The sequence below is a fragment of the Apis florea genome, unplaced genomic scaffold, assembly GCF_048593485.1.
Source record: "Apis florea isolate Af1SG1 unplaced genomic scaffold, ASM4859348v1 contig_2495_pilon, whole genome shotgun sequence".
Taxonomy (NCBI): domain Eukaryota; kingdom Metazoa; phylum Arthropoda; class Insecta; order Hymenoptera; family Apidae; genus Apis; species Apis florea.
Window position 1 is genome coordinate 4,657,739 of NW_028256595.1, and position 11,405 is coordinate 4,669,143.

An 11,405-nucleotide genomic window follows, 5' to 3' on the forward strand; every position below is an offset into this window, starting at 1 on the left:
GAGTTTCAATGAATTCCGATAATCGTTGCCATCGTCTTACAAACGAAGAGGAAAAAAAAAAAAGAAAAGAAAAGAAAAAAAAAAGAAGAAAAAAAAAATACGAGCCAACGATAAGCAGATCTTATCGCATTAAATTGAGGAGACGAGCACTAAAATCGGCTACGATTTTTCACCCAAAATGGTAATGGGGAGGGAGGATGGGGCAGGATAAAAAAAAGAACGATTCTTCGGCAAGTTCTCGAATGAATCGAGCAATCTTCGAGTCCTTTGTTTTCGAGATCTGCCACTTGTAAATATAATTACCCCGGCCTTCCCTCTCTCTCTCTCTCTCTCGGTCCTTCTCCAGCTCCACCCCTCCACGCCAGCTAGTACTTCCACCTGGCCCATCCCATCGTCTCTAATTTGATTCCGCGGTTGTTTTCACCCACCTTCGCCGCCTCCTCTCCTCTGTTCCGGCCTTCGCTCACGCATTGTCTCTTGTCTCTTCATTCAAATTACCCTCCGCTTTCCCATTCTCGCGCCGTTACAACCTTCCTCTCTCTCTCTCTCTCTCTATCTCTCTCTCTCTCCTCCCGTCCTGCCGTTCCTCTCCTCGCCCCTACCAGAATCCACCGTTTTCACCCTTATTGTTGCGGTTTTATTGAATCCGCCGTGCATTGTCTGCGCGCGAGCGAGACGTGGCCGTTGTTCAAAGAAAATTGGCGCGCAGTTCGAAATACGCGAATATATTCGTCTTTCAGCGGGCTTACCCCGCTGCGGCCCGATGAAATCGAGTTTCACGGGTGCGTAAGTACGGTCAAAAGGTACACTGTGCCGCAGGTACGCTGTTATTCCACACACAACCGGTGTGTGTGTGTGTGTGCGTGCGTGCGTGCTACATTTTTTTCCCCCTATCTCCTGCTATGCTCTGCGTGCTCGCGCTCGCCTGTATCTTTTTTTTTTTTTTCCCTCCCCCCTGCGTAAAATCGTAAAATCGTTATTCGAAAAAATGGCTCGCGAAGAACCATGGAAAGATGACTTCGTCGGCCATAGTCGTCGCACGAACGTTCGTTTCCACGTGTACGATACGAGGCCAGGTATCGAAGGTTGGCGCTGAATACGGGCGGCGCGGCGGGGAATCGTTGTAAATACGAACGACGTCGTTTCCTCTTTCGTATCGAACGATCCGCCAAAGGTCCGTCCCGTTCTCCATATTTCCCTTTGCATTGTCTCGTTTCCTGGAACGAGTATAAATATGTAAGAAAGTGGAGTTCGTGACCGGATTGCGTTACGTCCACGGGGGATGGAGCGAGGAGATATTCCAAGGAGAAGAAATCTGTGGGGTGGTACGCGGCATCTGGAGGAACGTATCCAAAGGGGAGAGGGGGAGGAAAAAAGCGAGGAGGGTTCCACGTATCAAGGAGCGGGATCATGGAGCGGAAAGCATGGACGCAGTGTCAACACGCGGAAAGACGAATCGACTTTTGTTTATTCCTCCGTTATTTCCGTTATTACACGCGTATTTTTTTATGATATAAACGTTAAAACCATAGGCATGGCCAGGATAAAAGATACGCAAATATTTTCCAATAAGTTTGGAGTGCGCGTCGATAGGCGTCGTTTCGAATCGTTTCGACCGAACAAAATCACGTTGTCGACAAACAACGGAAGACGGAGGAGGGGCGACGAGGTGGTGGATGGGTGAAGAGGGGGAGGGTCGAAAAAAGGGGTGCTTAATAGCCGTCAGAGACGCGATTGTTGATTCGTGTAATGAAATCAAGAGTAATCGCGAGGGCGATGGCTTTTGTCCGGGATGCATGAATTTTCGGCGAACGACCATTAATTATTCGAAATTAAATATCCTCCGTAGGTTTTAATTAAAATGTTTACAATGTCGCCCATCCAGATTACCGGCGGCATTTTATGACGTCGATATATTAAAAAGGTGCGGATTCATTCATCACGAGCGGATCGGTGGCTACCGGTACTACAACTTTCCAACGAAATATGGAGCTCGCTCCCCGTTCCTCCCCGTGTCGAATAAAAACATCGTGGCGCTACGAAGGAGAAGCGAGAAAAATCGTCCAATAATGATCGAATCGCGCGAGTCGATCGATCGCCAATTTCCAAATCCAATGATACAATTACGACGCGTACCGATAATATTCGCGTAATTAAAATTCCGCGCCCCCCATCTCCTCCGCCTGTGCCTCCGCCACTACAACGCTCCCTGACTCTTGCGAGCAAACGATTCTTGTTTGTTTTGCAAACAAAGGGTTTCTCGTAAGGGTTGGAGAGACTTCGAGCGGAGAGAAAGAAGGAGAGGGTGGTGGAAGCGAGGCACGGGAGAAGCGAGGGGAGAAGAAAGAAGGAGGGGTGGAAAGTGAAAAGGGGGTGCTGGAAAACAGGGGCAGAATTATTACATCTTTTGTTCGAAGGCTCGAACCGCCCCATTTGCGGAATTGCGGATCGCGATCCAGCCGCGATTGCGACCGCTGAATACCGCAGGGTCGGCCAGCCTTTTGTTAGTTTTGACTAATTTCCGCGGGTAATCTGCTTCAATTCGAATTTCCTCAACCATAATAGCACGGTTACGTAGGAGTTTGGCAAAATTTTCTACGCGATATCTCCATATTTCCCGATTAATTTACGCCCCGCTATCGCTTCACACGGAGAACAATCATTTTTTTCTCTCGTGTCGCGACACGATCGTCCCAATTTTTCTTTTCCATTCGAAATTCTACTTCGATAAACCATCGAATTTTCCTCCCCCTCCACCGGCAGTGGAGATTTTCGCGCGGGGGAAGGAAAGAGAGTATACGACGATCGTAAAATTTTAATCCCTATGCGACGCGTGGTGCACCATCGACAAAGCCCAACCCTTGAACAAGTTTAATTCTTGTGGGTCCCATCGGTGACTTTATCGCGAGAAATTGCCACGGCCCGGAAACCGTCGTTACAGCATCGTTACCGTAAGAACTTACCGCGAGCATTGTTACGGCTAATGTTACCGAACTTGGTTAACTTTCAGTTTTACCGCCGATTCGGATTAAGAATTTATGGTAACAACCGACTCTTCTTCGGTTTATTCCCCCGCCGCGGAGAAGAACCGAGAAAACGTTTTCGAGAGACACACTTTAATTACGCCCCTCCCTCCCCCAACGTTTCCAACGTTCCTTACGATCGGACGCGTATATGATTCTTCTACTCGAGTGCAATTAAATAAGTCGCGCGTGGAAAGAAATATTTGATTTTCGCGCAAAATCAAAAGGAGAGAGAGCGGGGAAGGGAATGGACAACGGTCGGAGAAACACGGTAATCAGAGAATAAGCGTTTCGAGACGCTGCGGTTGGAACTCAATGCACGCTGGCATAGAGGCTGCCCTCTTTGCCGTATAATTCGATCCATCGTATCGTATCGTCTTACCGTCGATTCGATAAATCGGACGCGACCAGCTTGGACGACGACGAGACGAAAAGAAACCGAAGTAGGAAACCGTACATACCGGTCTCATGTATCATCTACTTGCCGGATCGCCACTTTCACCCGCCGGTCAATTACATTAACGAAGAAACACGGGATGACAAGCGAGCAAGAAGAGGCGGAACAAGTTGGAAACTTATATAACTCCATCCTGACAGCTCGCTATTTTTCCTTCGTCCAGCTGGTTTCGGGGATAACGTTCGTGTGCCGCGTCGTAACACGAGTTTCTCGACACTAACTTTCTGGTAATAACGGTAAAACACGGTTGAGAAGTTTCGATCTGGCGGAGTCTGTTTTTGCTCGCTCGATTGGCCGGATGAAAATGTTCGAATTCTCGTTCTCGTGGGTGGCGAGAATGGAGGACTGTTTTAACCCTTCTTCCTTACGCCGTATAATCCTTTCCTGGGATGGCTCTCTCTTGGCGGTCGGTATAATCGCGCCACACCGGTATTCCCGCGGGAGCCGTTGCTCTCGACACGATTCCTCCAAAGGATGAAACGACGAAAAGTTTAATGAGCCCTCCTACCACGTGTCCTCGGTCGGTATAATTGCCTTTTCCTCCTCTTAAAGACCTTTATTTCCGTCGATTCTTTGATCGAGTTAAAGATAGAAGTAGATATGTTTCCAAACTTCGTAGAAGAGAATAGATATTTTTGGACCGAGAAATATTCTCTCTCTGTCTAAACGTTGGAAAGTTAAACGTTTACGTAACCAAGAAAATAAATCGAAACGAAAGATATTTGTCACAAGTAATCTAAACGCACCCACATTCTTTGTATCTTTAAAGATAAATCGTGAAATCAAACGATTCACTCGCGAATCTAACGGAAAATCTAATAGAATCTATCAATCGTATCTTATCGTTCAATTACGTATTCTACGCGACGCGTTTTTGGCCTTAAATCGATAATTTATCACATTTCCGATTCAGAATGAAATCTAGGTCCATCTCTTCGTCATCGCCTGTTTCTTATTCCCTTATTATTCGATGGAAAAGAAAAAATTGCAGCTATTAATAAATTTTAGCAAGGATTAAGTCCATTTTAAAATTATACCGTATGCACGATAAAACCGTATCAACGCGACTCGGCAACGTTTCACGACCGTTTTACAGCATTTCGAAACATAAACGCGACTGGGCACTAATGGACCGGGTTAAATATGTAAGAGAAGCCTGCCCACCGGGTAGCGGGTAACAATAAACTAACACTTAAGACGTGCTTCAAGTCACAATGCGAAGTCACACTCTTCGCGCTAACGATCTCACCTCCAAGCTTCAAGCTTCAAGCTACTTGCGCCACCGTCTCCCTGAAAAACTGTTCTAACTGGTGCGGGATGCAGAGAATGCGAAAGAGCAGCGAAACATCCACAAATATTTAAACGCGAGTCGCGATTTAGAAATGCATCGACGAATAAAGAAGAAACTGTAAATATAGAGTGTTACTTTTACCGGAAGGTGTATCGACGAATATTTAAACACAATTGCGTCAACAAATGTGAATAGCGAACAAAATTTAATAAATTGTTATTTTTGAAAATTAGAAAGAAACATTGAAGAATTCAAATTTACTATCTTTCTAATGAATAAATTAATGAAAATTATTTTATCTTCCAGCTACTTTTAATCATTCATTTAAACGAATAATTCCAATACATATTCCCTCTAAGATTAAAGACTATTATTAAAGACTAACAATGATAAAGAATATAGAGGAAGAATTAAAGATTCAAAAGATAACAATTATTTTTCAATCATCTAATAATTTCATCTTCCATCTAAATCCTTGATTTAAAACGAACGGCTCCGTTACTCGTTCTCTCATAAAAACTAACAATGATGAAAATATTAGTTTTTAAAGCCGCGCAGGGTGTCGTTAACGTCTCGAGCTTTCCCCGTTCGCGAGCTAGAAGTTGCTGTCCCCTCGTTGCTCGTCGCTTTTCTTAACGCCTCGCGTTTATAGGCCTTCGTGAGCTATAATTTCTTTTTTTCCTTCTTATATTGTTTGATACGAGAGAAGAAAAACGTGTTCCCATTCGCCTACTTTGCACCAACTTATACGACTTCGCGTTATATAACTCCGTATTAAAATCGTTCCAAGTAATTTTACGAAAACTCACCATTTCGCGATTAAATCATATCTAACGCGAGAAAAACGTATCTAACATCTACTAGTTTTTAAAATTTTCAAACGAGATATGTATATATAGTAAATTAACATTGGAATAATTAAATCGCGATCAAGTTTTCCGTTCGTGCATCCTTAAATTTGGTCGTCGTACCTTTCGATCACGACGGCCGATAACGACGGTCATTATAAATTTAAGCGCTTTTAACAAAAGCCACGTTAGCTCACAGCCGTTTCGCACGCAAGCGGCACTTTGCATGCCGCATTCCGGACGACTTGCCACCCTTGTTTGAACTGGTGAACTGGTGTTGCGCTCAAAGTCCGAATGCATAATTAATCGGGTTATCAATTAAAGGAGCGCCGCCGATTCGTAACCGCTTCGTACAATCGAATATCGCTGTTATACATCGATATTTGTTCGAAAATAGAAACTGCTTCTAAAGCGTTTCGTCCGTGACAGAATTGTTTCTGTATCGCTTCTCGATCAAAATTAAATCCAATTTAAATCCGATTTTTATTCGATAATACCTAATAATCGGCCTAATAATCGTGAAGGAACATATCATTCTTAAAACATTCTTAAAACATCTCTAATGTTTAAATTCTAACGAATTCTCTAAATTAATATCAATATCTTTACATTCAAATTAATCGTCAAACTCGAAATATTCGATTATTTCGTGTACTCTATGAAGATACAGAAGATCGACAGACAATCTATCAACTGATTCTCATTGGTGGAATCGTACATCCTGTAAACTCTGTTTGAAACCGGCGAACTCAATCATTCTCTCTGTTCTACGATACGGCAAGGACCAACACGGTTTGTGTAAATACAGGGAACTATGTGCACTTTACTCGATATTTAATGCGAACGCCGAATCCTTCCCGTACATTTTCGATTAGAAAGAAACACAAAGAGGAATGAAATTACTCTCGCGATACTCGTGATAAATACATGTAAGTAAGTTTTTTTATGATAAGTTTAAATAGTTTTGCGTTATAAAATTATATTATAAGCAGATACAAATATAAATTTTTATGCGACTAAATTTTGAATGCACAATGCCACCTATCAGGATTGTGCGCACGATGAATGATTAAAAAAAGGAAAATAATATAAATTTACAAAAAGAGATATGTATAAGATATATACTTATAATATATAATAATTAGATCAAATATTATGATTTTTCATCAATAATTTAGACAAAGAAAATAATAAATTTAATTAAATATCGGCACAATCTTTAAGTATATATTTAAGTATATATATAATGTATATATTTTATAAAAAGTAAATATAAACAAGGAGAGAAAATAGTGAGAAAAGGACAGATATATGGTAAAAATATGGAATCAATCTTCATCGTATAATATCATAAATGAAATTAATATAAATAAAAAGAAAAATAGAAAGTGGAAGGAAGAAAATAGAAATAGAGTAAGAAATGATTATAAGCGCTATCTTTTGAGTAGCAGAAACATTTCTTTAAAAACAGAATAAAATAGAATAAGAATTAAGGATTAGCGCCATCCTTTGATAATGCACTTTCGAGAGATGGCACTGTTCCTCAATTCTTACCCTACTTTATCTTGTCACAGATAATATAAACCTAACATACCTATTTACGATTCTATTCATCATATCTTCACTATATTCACTTATCCTATTCTTCACGAAAAAATTTGTTTAAAATTAATGATAACTTCTGTTTGTTCGTAAAATGTTCGATCTTTGATTTTTTTACAAAACTAACAACAAAGAATCCTAAGGAATATTAACAAAATAAATTAAACCTAAAAATAAAAATTAAATTTTATACATATATATTAAATTATTTTATTAAATTATATATTATATACTACCAATTGTATACTATTATATACTCTCAATTGTATACTAAAAACTGTATGCTATATAAGACATAAATATATTATTATGAATGTATAGTAATATTTTATATATATATATATATATATATATATATATATATATTCATCATGAAAATATAAAATATTGAAAATTTTAAAGTTAAAAAATCAAAAAAAATCAAATATATTCCACACAGAGTTATTATATATTTATTTTTATTGACTACCACTATTTTTAACAGCAACTACAATTACTACTATTATCATTTATTATGCATGCATTTATAATTATACTTTAAACAGTATTTCTGTAACATTATAATGTTATAAGTTTATTATATTATAACTATTATTATTATTTATATTTTAAAACTTTTACTTGGAATAATTTAATAAATTTTTTAACTTAATTAAATTTAAAAATATTTGTAAATGAAATTTACAACATGACCTGATTTAAGAAACATTGAAATAATATTATCATCTAAATCTACAATTCTACTCGTTATCTACATAATTAACTTAATGCTCATTTTAATATTTGGATTTAAAAAAAATTTATCTTGTTATATAATAATTTAAAGATTTGTTTAGGAAGCCTACCAAAAAAATCTCAATAAAATCAGAAGATGATATGAATATAAAAATCCTTTATTGATTCCACATTGATTCCACATTGATCTCTGAAACAAATAAGACTATAGATTAGTAAAAATGTTATAAAATATAATTATTTTCCAATTGATTATAGACTCATGCATTCTGATGGTTATATATCTTAATATCTAAAACAAACTTAGAGAAAATTATTAAAATAATTAAGAAAAGAAAAAAAAATAACAATATGAAAATATTTTTACATTTCAAATCATACTTAAGTTTATAAAAACCAAAAAATTAAATATTAGAATAAAACAGAAGATAAAATTAAAAATTGTTTGTTATTATTATCATACAATGATATACACTATCATAATTATTAAATAATAATAATTGCTATAATAATTGATATTTTTATTTTTACAAATCAAGGAATATTATACATATATACATATATATATTAATATATATATAATAATATAAATATATATATTTTCAATCATCGATAATCAAAATTTTTTATATCATTCATATTAATAATTAAATATATTAAAAAATTATTAATAATTTTCAATATCATTTTGTTAAAAACAAGACATTTCAGAAAGATTTATCTAATTGATCTATCTGATGTAATGTGATGAATAAAACACTAAAAAAGAAATATTACTATTCACAGCTACAATAAATACCTGTGATCACTATGCTTGTACAAAAATCTATGTATACAACTAGTTACTCGTATCGACTCGGAATTTTTATTCTAATATGATTGAATGACCAAAAGAATATAAATATAATGACTTACGAATAGATGCAAAAATCTGCACTCATCAATACTACCATGATCTATAGAATATCTTTGCAAAATAGCCATCAAATATGAAGAAATGGAAACTGTAACAAAATATAGAACACTATAATTTAAATATATTTTTATTATTATTTTAAAAAATTGAAATAAATGGAAAATATATAAGAATAATTACTTCTTTGTCTTCTTTTCTTAAGAAAACTCACTGATTCTGTAATTTCCAAAAACGAATATTTAAAAAAAAAATTAAAAAAGTTAATAACACGTCCGTATAATTTACAATCGGCAAACAAGCACTGATTTTAATATGTAATTATAATAAATAAATTTAATTAAAACAAATTTGCTTTAAAATATCAAAAAACTGTTAATAGCAAACACTGAGTCTATAAATCACATTACACGCGATACGCACAATAGTCTTCTGAAAATAAAACTGTTTAGTGTTGAAGGGAGAAAAAAGATATCTTCAAAAAAGAAGCAAAATATTCTTCTTATATATTTCTTTCTGTTTTTTCTGAATTTATTTATTTCAGAAAATATTTATTTTTTTAAACTTACAAACTGATAATTATCAATTTTTCATGAATAAAAAATTTCATATATAAGAATAAATATTTTTAAATTATTATCTAAACAGAATTATTATCTAAATTATTAATTATTAATCTTAATTATATAATTTATGTAATTTGTGATAAATATTCATTATAAAAGAATAAATATTCTTTGAAATAATAAAGTAAAAATTAATCGTATAAGAATAAATACATACAACAAAACGTTAATTTTCTCTTTTAAAAAATATAATGGCATCCATATTGGAACTTTTCCCGCCTTTGAAAATGGATCAGTAGTAATCAGATAATAATTACACAAAAAAATTTTATCAAATAAACTTATAAAATGCAATATTGATTGAATAATAATATATGAATAATAATAATAATAATAATAATAATAATAATATAATTAAGAAAAAATATATATGTAACAATTTTGCAACAAATAAATTATACACGAAGAAAGAATACAATAGAACTAATCACTATGAATATCGATAATATGCACACTTTGATATTCATAATTTCAATTATCGAATTACGAATTAGGAAAGGAAAGTACGCAGCAATTCGGTAATATGTTGAAACACGTCAAAATATATCGAGCGTAACAAATCTAATGCTTAGAAACGCCATGTCATAAAAAAATGTCAACAGTCTCGAGCATAACATTGAACGAAAAAGAAAGTAAAATATATAAACATTATACAGATATAAGTATAATTGCGTTTCTAAATACATCTAATGTATTTAGAAACGCAATATGTATCACTAATATAATTTAATTTGATAAAATAAAATTTTTATACATCAGTTTTAATGTGAATAAAAAGATTATAATCTATTTTGAATAAATCTATTTTTGTTAAAAGAAATAAAATATCAAAATTATCTCTTAAAAATTATGAGATGTTATAAATCATTTTTCCTTTGAAAGTCCGTTTGAAAATCCCGACATCGAATATAATCGAATAGCAATTTGTCCAAATAAAAATCTAAATCGTAAAACAAATGTATAAAAAAATTATATTAAGATTAAATAACAAATAACAAGAATTCAAATCTTAATAAAACATAAATTATCTCAACGGTAACAATTATAAATAGAAAAAAAAACAAAGAAACTCAAAACATCCTATTAATTTCGTTATTACAATAATAATGAATACATTATTAAATAAACGAAATTTATAAAATTTTATAAATTCGATAATAGAATATGATATAATTACTTACTACGTATTCAAATCAGCAAAGCCACGCGTCCTATCACGACGACTTTCCACAGGAGACTGACGCCGTACGCCATATAGTTTATCAACAACTTTCTGATTGGCTGGCGTAAGCCAATTCTATAATCGAAATTGCGCGAAAAATTAAAATATTATATATTATTTATTATATATTATTATATATTATTTTAATTATTCTTATAAAAAATATATTAAGACTAGATTATTAATTTATTTATATATTATTAATTTTTAATTTATTATTTATTTATTTGACTTTTATATTTATATATTCTTTTATTATTAATTTATTTAGCAATTATCAATTAATCGATTATTTACCGATTTATTAATTTATCTAGTGATTTATTTGTAAACTTTTTTATAGATTTTATTTAGTTTCATTTATTATATATGCATCAATGTATTTATTTATTCCTTCGTTTATTTAATTATTTATATATTTATTAATTTATTATAATATTTATTTGTTTAGTGATATATTTTGTAGATGTTTTATTTATTTATATATACATAGATAATTTATTTATTTACTTCTTTATTTAGTCATTTAGTTATTTAACTTATGTAATGTATATAAATATATATATTTATATATTTTTTATTCATTATTTTATTATTAGGTATTTAGATATTTATTTTTTATTATAGGAAAAGTACAAAATAAACATTTTTCTTTCAAAACTACAATATCTTAATCATTAATGTAAAA

At 33.4% G+C, this 11,405-nt stretch overlaps 1 long non-coding RNA gene across 1 annotated transcript; it reads right to left on the reverse strand.

Annotated features, from left to right (window-relative positions):
- Positions 1-7,662: 7,662 nt before the first annotated feature.
- LOC116414058 (uncharacterized) lies at positions 7,663-10,806 on the reverse strand. The gene is made up of 3 exons (XR_015291638.1): positions 10,677-10,806; positions 8,872-8,960; positions 7,663-8,146 (listed from the first exon to the last, which is right to left on the reverse strand). It is a non-coding gene; the product is annotated as an uncharacterized LOC116414058 (long non-coding RNA).
- Between the last annotated feature and the right edge of the window lie 599 nt (positions 10,807-11,405).